We start from the raw sequence: 21,768 nt of genomic DNA, 5'->3' as shown, positions 1-21,768 counted from the left end.
AGAGAGAGAGAGAGAGAGAGAGACGAGAGAGACGAGAGGTGTGTAGATACTAGTGGATAGTGCCAGGGCAGGGATTCACACGCATGTATTGTGAACACGTGAGGTGAGCTGGCATGAGGAGTGTGTGTGCTGCCTGGTCCCCTGTGTGTGCTCTCTTTGTCCTACAGCAGGAAGCAGCGATCAGGAAGCAGCGATCAGGAAGCAGTGAGCAGGAAGCAGCGGATACCAGCCTCTTGCATCAGCCATCTCCGAGAGAGCAGGCTCTTCCTCAAGAGGAGAGGAGAGCGAGAAAGGGGACATGGTATCTGGCATGGCAACACTCTTCTCTCACACACATAAATGCACACACATCCAAATGCATGCACACAAGCATACACACACACACACTGTAGGCCGTCATTGTAAATAAGAATTTGTTCTTAACTGACTTTCCTAGTTAAATAAAGGTTAAATTAAATACTGCACAATCGCTATGCTTCCCAATTATGGTGAGAGATAGAGTGGAGTTTGGACCCCGTATGTACTGAGGTCACGAACCCCTCCACCCCCGTCTCTCTACTCCTCCAGTCCAGCTGGCCCATCTCACAGCTTGCCCTTTGACAGTAATGTTAGGGAATAACAGTGTTCTTTTACATGGGACATCTGTATGCACTGTACTGTACTCTCCAGTACTGTACTGATAATATACACCCCATCTCACCATCTGAATCGAAGATGTCGTAAACAAGCAGAAGGCCCCTCCCTCTTGGGAAGCTCCAGAGAACATCAGAGGACTCCCAGGGTCTCCTACATTTGTCCTGCATGGATCGAATCCTCTGAGGCACACGCCCACTGGGCTGGCTGGGAGTCTGCTGACCCTAGCCTGAACCCGGGATATCAGGGGTTAGCCAAGGGCTAGCAGGCAAGGAGCTGGGATGGGTGTGGTGCTGGAGGTTAGCAGAGAGGAGGGAGATGGAGGAGGTAGAGAGAGGAGGGGAAGGAGGGCTAATAAACACAACAGAGGAAGCTACATCAGGATGTTTCTTTTATAGCCGGCTGGTACTTGAAGGTATCAGACCACTCCTTTTAGCCGGCCAGATGAATCCTGCATAGGGGGAATAGGTGGAAAAGATGAGATCAAGGTTTTTACAAGGTCACGGGGAGGTCAATGATGGGTCATGGCTTTTTGCGATGCTGTGTCTTTGTCGATCCTATCCAGTATGAGTGGGGCATGGAAGGACTTTACACGAACACACACACACAAACACACACCCCTCCAGACAACCCTTTCCTGCCCCCCCCCCCTCCAGCACTGTCCGCTCCTGTCTGATTCCTTGTTTAATTTTTATTACAAGCCTCCTACTGGGGCCTGAACTTGTTGCCCCGTCTGAACTGTGGTGACAGCTCACTAAATCACTGTGTTTTAGTGGAGCTGCCTTCTTTTTTATAAACTTTAATCACAGGACTCCAGCAGCCAGGAATATTGGTCCCAGTGTATGGAATTCACACCATAAAAGCCAGGCAGAGGCCACTGATGTACTTCTCATGGCAGAATCGCTGATAGAATTCATTTTGTTTCTCGCTAAGACAGACAAGACAGTGTTTGGCGGGGTTTCGGTTGGGGCTCTCTGTCTTAACCCAGTTGACAATCAACCGCCTGGGATCAACAGGTTTTAGGCCGTAAACTTGAGGTCATCTCCCGCCTGGCGGACCATTTCTCATCTGGCGGCGAGGACAGTAATGCACGGCAGGGCTCGCAGGAGGCCTTGGCTTTTGTTTGTTATTTATGGTTAGTCATATGTTTAGAAATGGTTCTGAATGATTGGAAGCCATCTCTCACACAACGCTCACCAGAGCTTTAGATCAGCTGGTTGGTCGGTTATCCCTGTAGCTGCACAATGTGTCTGTGTCAAACTTTTTCTATAAAACTAAGGTCAGCATTGTATGGTAGCTCCCTTTGAGTATTCTGTACATATTTACACTATTACACCTTATTTAATGCTTTCAGCACATGCAACATCAAACCAAAAGTCAATGATCATAAATCATGAGATGAGCAGTCTAGCTGAACTCTCTCTAAAGTCCTCAATGTTCATGATCCAGACTGAAGCAGCTCACACAATATAGTAACTGATTGCGAATAATAATTTTTTCCATGTGGCTCCTGCAGCTTTTCTTCTGAGCTTACAGTACAGCTAGTCCTGGTTCCCCCTTCTTCATGCTCCCACCCCAGTCCAGGATGTGATTAAGTATTTGATCACTAAACTGCCTCCACAGATTTTGCGCTCCCTCTCCTCCTGCTCCCTCTCCTCCTTCTCCTCCTCCCTCTATTCTTCTTCCTTTCCCAGAGGATGCCTACTTCTGCGGTCGGCTGGATATTTATAGTGCCTGTGTTGACATTGGATGGCGTGTTAGAGAAATAGCCCCAACTCAAAACCACAAGACAAATGGCAGACCCAGACGGGTTGTGTTCTGGTGGGGAGCTAGCTACCTTAGCTGAGACGTCTTACTGCTGGAGGCCAGAGAGGGAGCAAGAGAGGGAGATAATGTATGTCCAGGCCACTGTACAGTCTATTAGGATAAAACAGGTTTTTATTGAATGTGTCAGAATGGACCAAGGCACTATAGAGATATTGTATGTCAACAGAAATGTCAGGGTTTCATCAATTGGCAGAGAGAGAGAGAGAAACAAAAAAGTGTGTCTATTTCACCAATAAAGAATGGGTTTGGTCTTCAGAGTCATGGGAAAATGTTTGAAACCCAACTCCAATGTTAAACTGCATTAGTCAAACTACACGGCTGATTGAAGTAAAGTGGTCCTCTTAAGCTTCTAAGTCCCTCCAATACTCACGGAGGGGAGAGTAGGGACAGTCGACTGGAAATTAGTGGGGCTTTAGACAGGCAGCATCCATGAACTAACCSCTGATGCAGAGCAGGTGGTGGCTTTGATTATGAAGCCGATTACATCATCCCAGGTCACACACATGCAAACACACATACACAAACACGCAAACCAGTGGCCACCCGTCATTTTTTTTTGGGGGGGGCTTGCCTGTTTTGCATGTTATTTTGGCAATAATACATGTCGCATATCAGTTTTTAAACAATGTAATAAAATATATAATTGAGTTAATAAAGCCGCATACAAACGTGGACTCTTTTTTAGTTTTCTTGAGTAAGGCAGCTCCAAAATGCAGGTGTTTCAGCCTAGCTCAGTGCTTTTTGTGGTGGTGGGGCAGCCAGCAGAAAATACGGAGAGTTGAGCTGTGATTGGCTCAGTGTTGTAACTCATGTCTAGATTAGWCCTCGAAAAATTCTAATCCCTTGGGTGATGTGTTGTGACTTTACTTTCATCAATCTGATGATCTTATTTATTTAATCCAGTAACTATGATTAATTGTTACCTGATTAAATGAATCATGTAATAATTAACTCATTACGATTTGGGGCACCACGGAAGAAGTTGTTTAAAGAGTGACCATCTCCCGAAATAAACTCTATAAGGAATACACTACCATTCAAAAGTTTGGGGTGGAAGACAGGAGTGATGGTTGCTGATAATGGGCCTCTGTACGCCTACGTAGATATTCCGTAGAAAATCAGCCGTTTCCAGCTACAATAGTCATTTACAACATTAACAATGTCTACAATGTATTTCTGATCAATTTGATGTTATTTTAATGGACAAAAAATMTGCTTTTCTTTCAAAAACAGGGACATTTCAAGTGACCCCAAACTTTTCAACTGTAGTATATATCTATTTCATCGATAAACAGTAATCTTATTAATCATTACCTCTTATTATATGCGTCATTCTGAACATTGTATACTCCTTGCATCTGCAAAAAACCCAGTCTTGCTCATTATTCAGTACTACACACATTGGTTTAATAATTTATTTACTAGCTACCTAAATAATAACACAGAATAAACATATACCCTTTACATAAGACAAAGGTCCCTAGTGGACTGACAAAATAGGATGGCTTATTACACAGAGATGGAGAGGGGGAAAAGAGAGAGATAGAGAAAAAGGGACACTTACTATGGACACATTCTATAACTATTCTCCCATTAATCATATACTTTGCACACAAACCTCCGCCCGTTTGAGTAAGAAATCATGATTACGTGTGAAAAATCTTTGTTCATTGTTTATCTCTGTCGGAACTAGCCTTCTCGGAAAGGGGTTTGGTTTGCCTTCTCTCGGGCTTGAGTGTAAGGCACAAGAGGTCACAATGTCCTTCTTCTTAGGTGTACATGGCTTCAATGAATTGTCATGTAGTCTTGAGTACTAAAAGGTGGTGTTCCCTTCCACTTGTTCTTGAAGATTGGTCCTCTGATGACAGGCTAATCAACCAAGTCGATGATCCCTAGTGGGGTGATGAGAGCAGTGTAGTAGACAATGATCTGAAGACAGTAATAGGATGGTCCTACTTAAATTCAGAGGAGCTAAGGATCTTAGAGATGGGGAAATGGCCAATAAAACAGGGGGGAAAGTTTACGGGACTCCACCCGGAGGGGCAGATCCCGAGTGGACAGTCATAGCCTCTGSCCGAGACGATAATGGGGAGCCGGGGTCCGGTGGCCTGTRGTCGATACCTGGAGGTGGTCTTGAGAAGAGCAGACCGGACTCTCTTCCAGGTACAGCAACTGCGATGGACGAGCATCAAGGCCGAGGGTATGTTGACCTCTTCCTCTTGCTCAGGGAAGAGCGGGGGCTGATAACCCATCGAACAATCAAAAGGCGAGAGACCAGTGGCTGAGCAGGGGATGGTGTTGAGTGCGTATTCTATAATCTTATGATTATTTGAGAACATAGCCCAGCAGACAAATCATTACAAACAGTAACCAGCCAAGTGGAAGAGTTACACAAGTCAGAAATAGAGATCAAATMAATCCCTTACCTTTGATGATCTTCATATGGTTGCACTCAGCAGACATTCATTTCCTCAATAAATGTTCCTTTTGTTCGATAAAGTCTCTTTATATCCAAAAACCTCAGTTTTGTTTGCGTGATTTCTTCAGTAATCCACAGGCTCAAACGCAGTCAAAACAGGCAGACAAAAAATCCAAATTGTATCCATAAAGTTCATAGAAACATGTCAAACGATGTTTATATTCAACCCTCAGGTTGTTTTTAGCCTAAATAATCGATAATATTTCAACCGGACAATAATGTCATCAATATAAAAGGTAAACAAGAAAGGCACTCTCTCGGTCGTGCGCATGAAAAAGCTCTGTGACACTTTAGGGTCCACTCATTCAGCCTGAAACAATTCCTTTAGTGGAAGGCATAGGAACTGCAATTTGAGTCCTAAGTCAATGGATACTGTAATGGCATTGAATAGAAAACTACAAAACCAACAAAAAAACTACTTCCCGAATGGATTTTTCTCAGGTTTTCGCCTGCCAAATCAGTTCTGTTATACTCACAGACACTATCCAAATCTACCGGTTATATGCATATCTTATCTTCTGGGCCCGAGAAGCAGGCAGTTTAATTTGGGCATGCTTTTCATCCAAAATTCCGAATGCTGCCCCCTACCCTAAAGAAGTTAAAGATACACTTCTCGTTAATCCAACCACAGTGTCCGATTTCAAAAAGGCTTTACGGCTAAAGCACAACATATCATTATGTTAAGACAGCGCCTAGTCACAGAAAGCATTAACCATTTTCCAACCAAAGAGAGGTGTCACAAAAAGCTGAAATATAGATCAAATGAATTACTAACCTTTGACGATCTTCATCAGATGACACTCCCAGGACTCAATGTTACACAATACATATATGTTTTGTTCGATAAAGTTCATATTTATATCCAAAAACCTCAGTTTACATTGGCYCCATGTTCAGAAATGCCTCCAAAACATCCGAAGAAATTGCAGAGAGCCACATCAAATAACAGAAATAATCATCATAAACTTTGATGAAAGATACATGTTTTACATAGAATTAAAGATAAACTTGTTTTTAATGCAACCGCTGTGTCAGATGTCAAAAAAGCTTTATGGCAAAAGCACAATATTCAATAATCTGAGTACAGCGTTCAGCCACAAAAGCAAGCCATACAGTTACCCGCCAAATTGTGGAGTCAACAAAAGTCAGAAATAGCATTATAAATCTTCACTTACCTTTGCTGATCTTCGTCGGAATGCACTCCCAGGACCCCCACTTCCACAATAAATATTTGTTTTGTTCGATTACGTCCATATTTATGTCCAAATACCTCCGTTTTGTTCGCGCGTTTAGTTCACTATTCCAAAGGCACAATGCGCAAGCGCAAAATCCAGATGAAAAGTCAAAAGAGTTCCATTACAGTTTGTAGAAACATGTCAACTGATGTTTACAGTCAATCCTTAGGGTCTTTTTATAATAAATCTTCAATAATATTCCAACTGGACAATAGCGTATTCATTACAGAGGAAAAAGAAGGAACTTCGAGCCCTCGTGACCGCGCAGTAAACAACTCATTGGCCTCAGCCTAGTCCACTTGTTGAAACAGCTCTTATTCGACCCCCTTCCACAATAGAAGCCTCAAACAACTTTCTAAAGACTGTTGACATCTGCTGGAAGCCTTGGGAAGTGCAATCTGGCCCCATAGACACAGCATATTGGATAGGCAATCACTTAAATGAAACTACAAACCTCAGATTTCCCACTTCCTGGTTGGATTTGTCTCAGGTTTTCGCCTGCCATATGAGTTCTGTTATACTCACAGACATTATTTTAACAGTTTTGGAAACTTTAGAATGTTTTCTATCCAAATCTACTACTTACTGTATATGCATATCATAGCTTCTGGGCCTGGGTAACAAGCAGTTTACTCTGTGCACTTTATTCATCCAAGCTACTCAATACTGCCCCCCTTTCCCAAAGAAGTTAAGGTCCAGGGCGGAATGCCGGGACAGGATGGTCCCCACTCCGACATCCGAAGCGTCTACCTCCAACAAGAACTGACAGGACGTGTCCGGATAGATTAACATGGGAGCTGTGGTGAAGCAGTGCTTAAGGTCCAGGAACGCCCGGTCAGCAGCTGGGGACCATGTGAACTGGACCTTGGGAGATGTTAGTGCAGAAATGGGGGAATCCAGGGTGCTGTAACACCGGATAAAACAGTGATAGAAATTGTCAAACCCTAAGAAGCAGCAGCGATGATGTATTAAAGCAAGGKGATGGTGGAGCGATGGAACTCGCATTTCTCTGCTTTGACAAACAGCTGGTTCACCAGGCGACGCTGGAGGACCTGTCGATAATGGAGAACGTGTTTTTGAGCTGAGCCGGAAAAAACAAGGATGTCGTCGAGGTAGACGAACACGAACTGGTTTAACATGTAGCGGAGAACGTCGTTAACTTCTAGCGTCCCACTGGCCAACATCCGGTGAAATTGCAGAGCGCGAAATTCAATCTACAAGAATTATAAATACTTAACTTTAATAAAATCACAAGTGTAATACATCAAAATAAAGCTTAACTTCTTGTTAATCCAGCCGCTGTGTCAGATTTCAAAAAGGTTTTGTGGCGAAAGCACACCATGCGATTATGTGAGTACACCGCCCCGCATACAAAACCATGAAAAACATATTTCAACCAGGCAGGTGCGACCCGAAAGTCAGAAATAGCGATATAAAAATTCCTTACCTTTGATGATCTTCTTCTGTTGGCACTCCAAAAGGTCCCAGTTACATCACAAATGGTCCTTTTGTTCGATAATGTCCTTCCTTTTTTTTTTTTTTTTTTTTATAACGTTCCCAGGGTAAATGGACTATTTCTCAGGTCCAGATCGTAGAATATGCATATACATATTTACAGATTAGGATAGAAAACACTCCAACGTTTCCAAAAATGTRAAAATATTGTCTGTGAGTATAACAAAACTGATTCTGCAGTCAAAAACATYAGAAAATCGAACCCGGAAGTGATATATATWTTTTTTTATCTGTGTTTCCTGGCCCGTCTTTRTTCCATTTAAAGGGGTATCAACCAGTTTCCTTTTCCAATGGCTTCCTCAGGCTGTGACCAGGCTTTAGACATAGTTTCAGGCTTTTATTTTGAAAAATTAGCGAGATTTTTCAAAAGTAGTCAGGTGTCCTCAGATTAGTTGCTGCGCGCGAGAGGGTAGCGCTCCATTTTCTTTTTCTCTCTTATTGAGTAGGTTACGGTCCGGTTGAAATATTATCGATTATGTTTGTTAAAAACAACCTGAGAATTGATTATAAAAAACATTTGACATGTTTCTACGACCATTACGGATACTTTTTGGAATTTTTGTTGAATGGAACGAGGCTGTAGTTTTCTGAACATCACGCAACACAAATATCGTTTTTTTTGTTATAAAAGTAATATTTATCGTGTAACTGGGAGTCTCGTGAGTGGAAACATCCGAAGATTATCAAAGGTAAGCGATTAATTTTATTGCTTTTCTGACTTTCGTGACCAAGCTAACCAAGCTAATATAAGGCTAACTGTTSTAGCATTGATTGATACACTCACAAAAGCTTAGATTGCTTTCGTTGCAAAGCATATTTTCCAYATCTGACACGATAGGTGGATTAACAACAAGCTAAGCTGTGTTTTGGTATATTTCACTTGTGATTGCATGATTATAAATATRTTTAGTAATATTTTTGAATCTGATACGTTTGGGAATTTTCTTCTGGCTTTTAAGACCGGAACGAGGCTGTAGTATTCTGAACATAACGCGCAACCCAAATGGCGTTTTTTTGTTATAAAAGTAATATTTATCGAACAAAAATAAAATGTATTGTGTAACTGGGAGTCTCGTGAGTGCAAACATCCAAAGGTTATCAAACGTAAGCGATTAATTTGATTGCTTTTCTGACTTTCGTGACCATGCTAATTTGGGGCTAGCTGTTCTGGCATTGATTGATACACTCACAAAAGCTTGGATTTCTTTCTCTGTAAAGCATATTTTCAAAATCTGACACGATAGGTGGATTAACAACAAGCTAAGCTGTGTTTTGGTATATTTCACTTGTGATTGCATGATTCTAAATATTTTTAGTAATATTTTGCGCCCTGCAATTCAGCTGTTTAGGAAAATGATCCCGCTAAAGGGATCTGTAGCGCAGAGAGGTTAACAGGTGTGCCTGTCTAAGTTCATTAGTGTAATTTCTTTCCTTCTTAATGTGTTTGAGCCAATCAGTTGTGTTGTGACAAGGTAGGGGTGGTATACAGAAGATAGCCCTATTTGTAGTAGGACTATCATTTGTTTTTCAACAGGACAATGACCCAAAACACAGATCCAGGCTGTGTAAGGGCCATTTGACCAAAATGGAGTGTGATGGGGTTTGTTTATCACTTTTTTGATTTGCGTATCACTTTTTTGGTTACTACATGATTCCATGTGTGTAATTTCATAGTTTTGATGTGTTCACTATTATTCTACAATGTAGAAAATAGTAAAAATAAAGAAAAACCCTTGAATGAGTAGGTATGTCCAAACCTTTGACTGGTACTGTATATACTGTACATATATATATATATATACACAAACAGTGCATTCCGAATGTATCCAGCCCCGTTCGCTTTTTCCACATTTTGCTACGTTACAGCCTCATTCTAAAATTGGTTAAATATATATATTTTAAAATCGCTCTCATATACACACAATACCCCATAATGACAAAGTCAAAACATTTTTTTCAATTTTTTTGAAAATGTTTTGAAAATGAAATACAGAAATATCTCATTTACATAAGTATTCACACGCCTAAGTCAATACAAAACGTGAATTCATCTCCAGTGTGTGGTGGAAAGCAGACTGAACTAGGTTTTCCTTTAGGATTTTGCCTGTGCTTAACTCCATTCCATTTATTTTTTATCCCAAAAAACMCCCCAGTCCTTAACAATTACAAACATACCCATAACATGATGCAGCCACCACTATGCTTGCAAATATGGAGATTGTTACTCAGTAATGTGTTGTATTTGTAACGAACTTCGTCTTCATCGGATGAGYAGTAGGAAGGATTGGACCAAAATGCAGCGTTGTAAGTGTCCATGATAATTTATTATATCAGAACACGAAAAATACAAAATAACAAAGTGAAGGAAAGAAATGAAAATCGAAACAGTTCTGTATGGTGAAAACACAGACAGAAAACAACCACCCACAAACAAAAGTGGGAAAACAGGCTACCTAAGTATGGTTCTCAATCAGAGACAACGATAGACAGTTGCCTCTGATTGGGAACCATACCAGGCCAAAACATAGAAATAGAAAACATAGACATACAAACATAGAATGCCCATCCAAATCACACCCTGACCAAACAAAAAATAGAAACATACAAAGCAATCTACGGTCAGGGCGTGACAGTATTGGATTTGCCCAAAACATAACACTTTGTATTCAGAACAAAAAGTGAATTGCTTTGCCACATTTTTGGCATTATAACTTTAGTGCCTTGTTGCAAACAGGTTGCATGTTTTGTAATATTTGTATTCTGTACAGGCTTCCTTCAATTAGGTTAGTATTGTGGATTAACTACAATGTTGTTGATTCATAATCAGTTTTCTCCTATCACAGCATTTAAACTCTGTAACTGTTGTAAAAAATCCCTGAGCGGTTTCCTTCCTCTCCGTCAACTGAGTTGGAAGGACGCCTGTATATTTGTAGTGACTTGGTGTATTGATACACCATGCTCAAAGGGACATTCAATATATGTTTTTGTGGGGGGACCCATCTACTGTACCAATAGGTGCTCTTCTTTGCGAGGAATTGGAAAACCTCCCTGGTCTTTGTGGTTGAATCTGTGTTTGAAATTCACTGCTCGACTGAGGGACCTTACAGATAATTGTATGTGTGGGGTACAGAGATGAGGTAGTCATTCAAAATTCATGTTAAAAACTATTATTGCACACAGAGTGAGGCCATGTAAATGTCGTATTATGTGACTTGTTAACCACATTTTTACTCCTGAACTTATTAAGGCTTGCCATAACAAAGGTGTTGAATTCTTATTGACTCAAGACATTTCAGATTTTCATGTTTTTATTAGTATGTTCCTCTTTGATATTATGGGGTATTGTTTGTAAGCCAGTGACAAAAAAATCTCAATTTAATCCATTTTAAATTCAGGGTGTAACACAACAAAATGTGTAAAAAGTCAATACTTGTGAATACTTTCTGAAGGCACTGTATACAGTGAGCTACAAAAGTATTGGGACAGTGACACATTTTTGTTGTTGTTTTGGCTCTGTACTCCAACACCTTGGATTTCATATGATACAATGACTATGAAGTTAAAGTGCAGACTGTCAGCATTCATTTYAGGGTATTTTCATCCATATTGGATGAACCATTCAGATTTTATGTGCATAGTCCCCCCACCGTTTGGGGACRAAAAGTATTGGGCCAAATTCATGTATATGTGTTTTAAAGAAGTCAAAGTTGAGTATTCGGTCCCATATTCCTAGCACGGAATGATTATATCAAGCGTGTGACTTTACAAACTTGTTGGATGCAGTTGGTGTTTGTTACAATAAAAGTGACTCCAAAATGACACAGTACATTATTTAGCATTCATTTCTATTGGGCACAACATCATCTGAAACACAACTAAAACAAACAGTAAACAAATTTGTAGTCACAAGCTTGATGAACTCGTTGCGTGCTATGAATATGGGACCAAATACAAAACTTTTGACTATTTTAATACACAGAATACACAGAAAACAAAATCACAGAGTATCATTCCTGTTCCTACTCTGCTTGATAATCAAGACAAGGTCTTTGATTAAGGTTGAGAGTGTGTCTCTGTGAAACGTTAAGGTCCTTGTGTACAAAATGGAGTTTGGCAGCAGAGTCAGGTGACGGTAGCACGCAAGTAGCTGGCTTCCTTAAAATTAGGAGAATCTGGAATTTGATGGACCACATCCCTTTGGCTGGAGCTTCAAAAGGGAAACAGAACTGCACCTGTAATTTGATTCTGGGATTTTGGAAGGAAAAGCCTATTTCAAATCAGGTAAATATTCATAGAAAATGTGTACTTCGGGATGCTTGGTTGAAACATTTCTGTTTCTTAGGTGTTGAGAATGTCCACAGCTCATGATTGACGCTCTATAAAATACATGATTATTCATTATTAATGGGAGAGCATGAGCTAATATCCACATTTGTGCGGGATGGAGGATATTTGAGGTTTATGAATACATGTCCCACCTAATCATATTTACAATAGCATCATCCCCTTCAAAATGAGTCTGATGTTTTCCTAGGCAGAGACATACCTGGAGGAGACAAGCACTGATAAACACTTCACTCAAACCAATGATTTGAGAGATTCCATAGGAGGCATAAAAGGGAGAGCCTTCAAGAAGGAAGACAATTTTCATCAACCTCACCCACTTGCATTTACAAACACATCTCATCGTTTTTAAAAAAGCAGGAGAATTTCTGGGGGGGATTTCCAGCAATCTCAATCATTGTTAGCAGGCTGAGGGCCTTTTTAAGCATCACGCTGAGATCAAACAATTTGGATCAAACCGCTGATTTTATTTCACGTTTCCTCACATTTCCAATCAAGGGAGTATTAGCCTAAGACATTAATGAGGCTACAAATCCATTTGCGACCCTTGTGATAACAGTTAATTGTCTGTAAAAATGTGTACAGATCCCCGTTTGTGTTGTTTACTAAGTGATTTGGATGTGGTTAGGCCCTAAAGAGGTATCATTATGTTGATAGTGCTTTGGAAAATGAGCCTCTTGATGGAGGAAACACCACAGTGGGGCTGAGTTAAAGATGCACAGAGCTGCTTTTAAAATGTCTGTCTGAAGCACAAGTCTCTGTCTATGTCACATTCAAATTTAAACTGTCAGATAATCATCAATAATGGCTACAATGTTTTGTAACACTGCCACAATATTCAAGCAATGACCCCTTGGTGGAGGTTAAGTCATTTCTATCAACGATCTCTCTCTGTAGGAGCAGACAGACACCCTGTGAGGGGTATGAGTAGTGTGTGTGATGCTGAACTCAATATGAACTCAAATGTATCACTGTCAGGTAGGCTAAATGCTGTGCTGTTGTTGAGATGGCATCAACCACTGACATGCCTTAGTGAGGCCTGAGAGACAGAGAGAGCAAGTAGCTCAACARAAAAAGACAGCCAGGTGTTCTGGTTCTGGACCTTCAGCTTCATATGGCCAGGGGGATACACCAGGCTTGATATGGCTGCAAATCACACTGCTTTGTGTTTGTGGCCTTGTGATGAATTGGAACCCAAATTGGGTTCTGCACAAAGTTGGAATCTGGACTTTGGCTTGGCTTGAGTTTGTGCAGAGCACGCGCTTTAGGAAGGTTACTAATGCACACTAATGTGAGGGGAAATGGTTATTAAAATATGTGCACCAGGAGAAGAATAGAACATAACTCGATTCCCTTACTGTGAAGTTTTGGAAATCAACACTGCCCCCAAGAAATAATCATTTCAAACGCTTTAAAAAGTTCAGTTTCATTGCACAGCTGACCTGAAACATTGTTTGTCATTCCCTTGTGTTTACTAATAAGTGTGTTATTTCTGTTTTCCAGTTACGTTGATTTCTTGTCATTAGTTGAGTGATTTTATATTATTAAAACGAAACATAAATTGATTTGGCATCAATGCATACATTTTATCTTTGCACATTTTATCTTTGCACTAAGCTACAAATTATAGTCAATATATTTCACTATTTGTAGCATCTCTGTATATATGGACTGACTGTTGAAAAGAATACAAAGAGAAAGATGTGTTTATGTTCTTGGCCCTTCACGTGTAACCTTGACTTGCCTGTACTGGCATTCAATTTACCGGCCTGTGATTTCAGGCCTTACTTTCTCATTACACCGAAAGTTTTTGTGTCCTTGAGCAACAAAAATGTGTTTGTGTATCTGTCTAAATCACTTGTCATATGCACATGCTCCTTTAAGGAAAGGCCAAGGGTGCCATTCGATMTCCTCCGCCTTGCTTCCATATTTATGCGGCTCATATTCACGTCATTGCCTGTGTCTAGGTTGCACTATCCATCAACACTTTTTATCCCCTTCGCACCAACAAAAAGGACATAAAACGCTATTTTATGCCGGTCGAGTGCTGCCACAAATAAAAAACAGAACAACACACTTTATTAATCTGTCTGGATAACAAACTACTTAATAAACTACAGCTGATAAGTGAGGTAATTTGTATTAGTCAGAGCCCATGGGCTTTCATGGGAATGACCAGAAGCAATGAAGCTGTGGGGTGAAGAATTTTCAACACAATTGGAAATTTGGAGCTGATATATTMATTTCTCTCTGAGAAAAGGCAGTTTTAAAACCAGAAAGCTGAGAAAATACAGAAGGAAAATATTATTTTCATATAATAATATATTGTTTATAGTGTATATTAGTGATTATAATTGTATCACAATGTAATTCACTAACCCATTCACGCCTATCTTACTCACAATCAGAAAAAAGTTTAAAAGCAATATTAAATCATTTCCAGCCTACCTATTGTCAGACTTTATTTGCATTCCAAAACAATTTGGAAAGATTTTAGTAATGCAGTCATTCGCCTTACCACAAGGGTGATACCAGTGGCCTCTACTACTATGTTTTAGTGCCCACACCACCACCTACACATTCACAGGGTTTGGAAGGAACACTTTAAGGGTGAAAGGAGCTCATCCTCAGGTCTCAGGATTTGATCTGCTTTCAAAAAGCCAAACAAAAACAGAACAAGAGAAAGGAACATACCAAAAAGCAGTGGATTGAGGAGATGTCTTCTTCAATTTTGTACATTCAGAGAAATTCTGTTGTCTTTGGCCTGCTTAGGGGCAGAAGGTGAGGGAAACATACCACGGCAGTGCAATTATTATTCTCTGGCACAACAACAGAGAGCAAAAAAAGCATCAAAGGGTTTCCTCTAAGCACAGCATTCCCTCCAGAGGAAAAAACACAACCTGTGTGAATACCATTGCATGGACATTTGGTTTGGGATGTCTGTCTCTATGGCTACACATATTAGGGGCAAGTGGGTGAGGGGTTTTATTTTCTGGACTTGGTCTATACTTCGTTGAACCTAATATTTATAATAGGCTAATAACTAATAACATAATTGCGCATAAGAACTTGTGTTATATTGTCATGGCTGTAACGCTCGTCGTAATCCTCCTCGTCTGAGGAGGAGCAAGGATCGGACCAAAGCGCAGCGTGGTTTGAATACATAAATTAATTATTTAAACGAAGACGAAAAATACTTGACAAAATACAAAACAATAAACGACGTGAACAAATGAACGAAAACAGTACCGTGTGGCGAACAAACACAGACACGGCAACAATCACCCACAAACAAACAGTGAAAACAGTCAACCTTAATATGGTTCCCAATCAGAGACAATGACAAACACCTGCCTCTGATTGAGAACCATATTAGGCCAAACAATAAACCCAACATAGAAACACATAACATAGAATGCCCACCCAGCTCACGTCCTGACCAACTAAACAAGACTGAACAAAGGAAATAAGGTCAGGAACGTGACAATGGCTGTGTGGGGAAGTTTGAGATGAAGCAGAAATATTGGATTTTTTACATCTTATAAATATTTCTGGATAAAGCAGCTCATGTATTTGCCCAATATGTACTCTTAAGGAGCTTACCATTGCTACTTAAGGTCCTACTGTATGGATCTTATTTGTAATTTTCAGAGGTAGACTGGCTCTAGCAGCCAAAACAGCAAAATACTCAATCTAAACTTTAATCGATTCTCAATTGCGATATAGTTCTATGAAACATAAAGCTCTTTACTTTCATATCACATCAAAATATATGCACTACCGTTCAAAAGTTTGGGGTCACTTAGAAATGTCCTTGTTTTTGAAAGAAAAGCTAATGTTTTGTCAATTAAAATAAAATGAAATTGATCATACATACAGTGTAAACATTGTTAATGTTGTAAATGACTATTGTAGCTGGAAGTAGCTGATTTTTTATGGAATATCTACAAAGGCGTACAGAGGCCCATTATCAGCAACCATCACTCCTGTGTTCCAATGGCATGTTGTGTTTGCTGATCCAAGTTTATCATTTTAAAAGGCCAATTCATCATTAGAAAACCCTTTTGCAATTATGTTAGCACAGCTGAAAACTGTAGTGCTGATTAAAGCAGCAATAAACGGGCCTTCTTTAGACTAGTTGAGAATATGGAGCATCAGCATTTGTGGGTTCGATTACAGGCTCAAAATGGCCAGAAACAAAGAACTTTCTCCTGAAAATCGTCAGTCTATTCTTGTTCTGAGAAATTAAGGCAATTCCATGCGAGAAATTGCCAAGAAACTGAAGATATCGTACAACGCTGTGTACTACTCCCCTTCACAGAACAACGCAAACTGACTCTAACCAGAATAGAAAGAGGAGTGGGAGGCCCCGGTGCACAACTGAGCAAGAGGACAAGTACATTAGAGTGTCTAGTTTGAGAAACAGACGCCTCACATGTCCTCAACTGGCAGCTTCATTAAATAGTACCCACAAAACACCAGTCTCAGCGTCAACAGTGAAGAGGTGACTCCGGGATGCTGGCCTTCAGAATGTATTCATACCCCTTGACTTATTCCACATTTTGTTATGTTGACAGTCAAAATTGAACGAATTCAAAATTGATTAAAAATATATATACAGTGGGGGAAAAAAGTATTTAGTCAGCCACCAATTGTGCAAGTTCTCCCACTTAAAAAGATGAGGGCCTGTAATTTTCATCATAGGTACACTTCAACTATGACAGACAAAATTAGATTTTTTTTCTCCAGAAAATCACATTGTAGGATTTTTAATGAATTTATTTGCAAATATGGTGGAAAATAAGTATTTGGTCACCTACAAACAAGCAAGATTTCTGGCTCTCACAGACCTGTAACTTATTCTTTAAGAGCTCCTCTGTCCTCCACTCGTTACCTGTATTAATGGCACCTGTTTGAACTTGTTATCAGTATAAAAGACACCTGTCCACAACCTCAAACAGTCACACTCCAATCCACTATGGCCAAGACAAAGAGCTGTCAAAGGACCAGAAACAAATTGTAGACCTGCACCAGGCTGGGAAGACTGAATCTGCAATAGGTAAGCAGCTTGGTTTGAAGAAATCAACAGTGGAGCAATTATTAGGAAATGGAAGACATACAAGACCACTGATAATCTCCCTCGATCTAGGGCTCCACGTAAGATCTCACCCCGTGGGTCAAAATGATCACAAGAACGGTGAGCAAAAATCACAGAACCACACGGGGGACCTAGTGAATGACCTGCAGAGAGCTGGGACCAAAGTAACAAAGCCTACCATCAGTACACACACTTCGCCGCTAGGGACTCAAATCCTGCAGTGCCAGACGTGTCCCCTGCTTAAGCCAGTACATGTCCGGCCGTCTGAAGTTTGCTAGAGAGCATTTGGATGATCCAGAAGAAGATTGGGAGAATGTCATATGGTCAGATGAAACCAAAATAACTTTTTGGTAAAACTCAACTCGTCGTGTTTGGAGGACAAAGAATGCTGAGTTGCATCCAAAGACACACATACCTACTGTGAAACATGGGGGTGGAACATCATGCTTTGGGGCTGTTTTCTGCAAAGGGACCAGGACGACTGACCGTGTAAAGAAAGAATGAATGGGGCCATGTATCGTGAGATTTTGAGTGAAAACCCTCCTTCCATCAGCAAGGGCATTGAAGATGAAACGTGGCTGGGTCTTTCAGCATGACAATGATCCCAAACACACCGCACGGGCAACGAAGGAGTGGCTTCGTAAGAAGCATTTCAAGGTCCTGGAGTGGCCTAGCCAGTCTCCAGATCTCAACCCCATAGAAAATCTTTGGAGGGAGTTGAAAGTCCGTGTTGCCACAACAGCCCCAAAACATCACTGCTCTCGAGGAGATCTGCATGGAGGAATGGGCCAATACCAGCAACAGTGTGTGAAAACCTTGTGAAGACTTACAGAAACGTTTGACCTCTGTCATTGCCAACAAGGGTATATAACAAAGTATTGAGATAAACTTTTGTTATTGACCAAATACTTATTTTCCACCATAATTTGCAAATAAATTCATAAAAAATCCTACAATGTGATTTTCTGGATTTTTTTTTCTCATTTTGTCTGTCATAGTTGAAGTGTACCTATGATGAAAATTACAGGCCTCCTCTCATCTTTTTAAGTGAGAGAACTTGCCACAATTGGTGGCTGACTAAATACTTTTTTGCCCCACTGTATATCTACAGACAATACCCAATAATGACAAATAAAAAATACGTTGTTACAAATTTTTGCAAATGTATTCAAGTTATAACAGAAATATCTGTCACGCTGGTATAAAGGATTTGGATGCAGGCGCAGGAATATATCATCTGGGTTTTTAATACACCCAAAAAAACATGTATATAAACACTGGGATGTACCCAAACAAAAGAGCGAGGGTAACCTGTGAACGACATGGGATGAGACCCGTAATAACAAAACAAAAACACACACACAGGCTGAGACAACGACATAGGTTCACACGACAACGGACATGGGAACAATAATCGACAGCCCAATGGGGAAACAAAGGGCATATTTGTACAAACACAATCAGTGAGGAATTGGATTCAGGTGTGCGTAATGACACAGTTCAGTGCAGCTTAGAAGGCCAGTGACGTCGACCTCCGGAACTGGTGAACAGAATGAGCAGCAGTACCGGGGGGATCCGTGACAATATCTCATTTACACCACTGAGTCAATACTTTGTAGAAGCACCTTTTGGCAGCGATTACAGCTGTGAGTTTTTCTGGGTAAGGCTTCTAAGAGCTTTCCACACCTGGATTGTGCAACATTTGCCCATTATTCTTTTCAAAATTCTTCAAGCTCTGTCAAATTGGTTGTTGATCATTGCTAGACCATTTTAAGGTCTTGCCATACAGAATATTTTCAAGTAGATTTAAATCAAAACTGTTACTCTGCCACTCAGGAACATTTACTGTCTTTTTGGTAAACAACTCCAGTGTAGATTAGGGCTTGTGCTTTAGGTTATTGTCCTGCTGAAAGGTGAATTCATCTCACAGTGTCTGGTGGAAAGCAGACTGAACCAGGTTTTCCTCTAGGATTTTGCTTGTGCTTAGCTCCATTCCGTTTATTCCTTAACGATTACAATCATACCCATAACATAATGCAGCCACCACTATGCTTGAAAATATGGAGAGTGGTACTAAGTAATGTGTTGTTTTGGATTTCACCCAAACATAACACTTTGTATTCAGGACAAAGAGTTAATTGCCCTGCCACTGTTTATTCAGTATTACTTTTAGTGCCTTATTGCAAACAGGATCCATGTTTTGAAATATTTTTATTCTGTACAGGCTTCCTTCTTTTCACTTTGTCAATTAGTTTAGTATTGTGAAGTAACTACAATGTTGTTGATCCATCCTCAGTTTTCTCCAATCACAACTATTAAACTCTGAAACTGTTTAAGTCACCATTGGCCTCATGGTGAAATCACTGAGCAGTTTCCTTCCTCTTTGGCATCTGAGTTGTTTAGTGACTGGGTGTATTGAGTGGCGAAGCGGTCTAAGGCACTGCATCTCAGTGCAAGAGGCGTCACTACAGTCCTTGGTTTGTATCCAGGCTGTATCACATCTGGCCGCGATTGGAAGTTCCATAGGACGGCGCACAATTGGCCCAGCGTCGTCCAGGTAAGAATTTGTTCTTAACCTTTCTAGCCCCGGCGTTCCGCTAGCGGAACTCCTCCCACATTCCACTGAAAAGGCAGAGCGCGAAATTCCAAAAATATTTTTTAGAAATATTTAACTTTCACACATTAACAAGTCCAATACAGCTAATGAAAGTTCCACATCTTGTGAATCCAGCCAACATGTCCGATTTTTTAAATGTTTTACAGGGAAAACACAATATATATTTATGTTAGCTCACCAACAAATAGAAAAAAGCACAGACATTTTTCACAGCACAGGTAGCATGCACAAAATCAACCAAACTAACCTAGAACAAACCAAAGAAAACAAAGAAAACAACTTCATCAGATGCACAGTCTTATAACATGTTATACAATAAATCTATGTTTTGTTCGAAAAATTTGCATATTTCGAGTATAAATCATAGTTTACAATTGCGGCTACAATCAGAAAATTGCACCGAAAGCAGCCAGAATAATTACAGACACCCACGTGGACATACCGAAATACTCATCATAAAACATTTCTGAAAAATTACATGTGTATAGCAAATGAAAGACAAAGATCTTGTGAATACAGCCAATATTCGATTTTTTAAAGTGTTTTACAGCGAAAACACATATAGCATTATATTAGCTTACTACATAGCCTACCACACTACCGCATTCATCATCAAGGCACGTTAGCAGATAGCAATAGGCACGTTAGCGTTTAGCGAATAAACCAGCACAAAGATATTAAATTTCACTAAACTTCATAAACTTCTCAGATGACAGTCCTATACATCAGGTGGTATACATACACTTATGTTTGTTCGAAAATGTGCATATTTAGAAGCTGAAATCCGTGGTTATACAATGTGCTAACGTAGCATATTTTCCCAGAATGTGCGGGATATTTCTATTAGACTCTCACTATTCTGACCAAATAGCATTCATTAAACATTACAAAAAAATACATGTTGTAATAGGAAACGCATTAATCCATTAGTTCTTAATGCAATCGCAGTGTTAGAATTCTAAAAATATCTTCATTACGACATAAGACTTAGTTATGGTAAGGGAATAACCAAAACCTGAGCGCAAAGCTACTAGTACACAGTTCGACAGATATATAAAATAGCATCACAAAATGGTTCCTACTTTTGCTGATCTTCCATCAGAATGTTGTACAAGGGGTCCTTTGTCCAGAACCGTCGTTGTTTGGATTCAGAACGTCCTCTTTCCCTCTTGAATTAGCAAGCACACTGGCCATGCGGCGCTAACCTCTCCTTCGTGAACAAACGCAAACGACGCAACACGTTTTTTCACCATGCTCCATGATATTCAATGTCTGCAATGTTCTCCTCCCTGTTCTTTGTGTAGCAACTGCAGATTGCCCCTTTAAGTGTGGGGGAAATTCATCATTACAGAAATAAAGGTTGATAACATTTTGAATGCTTTAATTCAAAATMAATGCTTTAATTGTAATGCTTTAATTGCATTTTGAATGTGTAATGGCTTTRGTCGGTAGAAGGAGAGGAGGACCAAAGCGCTAATATGAACAAAAACAATAAACAGACGAAAAACCAACGAAGCTACAGTCCCGAACTAGTGGTCACAGAAAAACCAGGAACACACGAACAGGAACAATCACCCACAAACCAACAGTGAAAACAGGCTACCTTAATATGGTTCCCAATCAGAGACAATGCAAAACACCTGCCTCTGATTGAGAACCATATCAGGCCAATTGACAAACCTAAACATAGAAACACATAACATAGACTGCCCACCCCAACTCACGCCCTGACCATACTAACTAAAGACAAAAACAAAGGAAAAMAAAGGTCAGAACGTGACAGAATGCTTTAATTGTAAACAAAAAGCTCTGTTTACAATTAAAGGTAAAATACACTGCATTTCAAACAGTCAGCAATAATCAAATTAATTCAGGGCTTGTAAAATTGTAATATAAGCCGTCCACAACCATAAAACCCACAAATAATAAAATTATTTTATCAAAATCTGCTTTTTTTTAGCAATAATCAGTGATCTGGCATTCAAAATATGTCCAAAATAAGACCAATGCGTTTCTATGG

General features: G+C 40.1%; 1 pseudogene; it reads right to left on the bottom strand.

Annotated features, from left to right (window-relative positions):
- Window positions 1-6,834: 6,834 nt before the first annotated feature.
- Window positions 6,835-21,768, bottom strand: part of LOC139027627 (uncharacterized) — a 70,165-nt pseudogene continuing 55,231 nt past the window's right edge.

The sequence above is a fragment of the Salvelinus sp. IW2-2015 genome, linkage group LG4q.2 (assembly GCF_002910315.2).
Source record: "Salvelinus sp. IW2-2015 linkage group LG4q.2, ASM291031v2, whole genome shotgun sequence".
Lineage (NCBI taxonomy): Eukaryota > Metazoa > Chordata > Actinopteri > Salmoniformes > Salmonidae > Salvelinus > Salvelinus sp. IW2-2015.
This window is presented reverse-complemented; position numbering and strand designations above follow the sequence as displayed.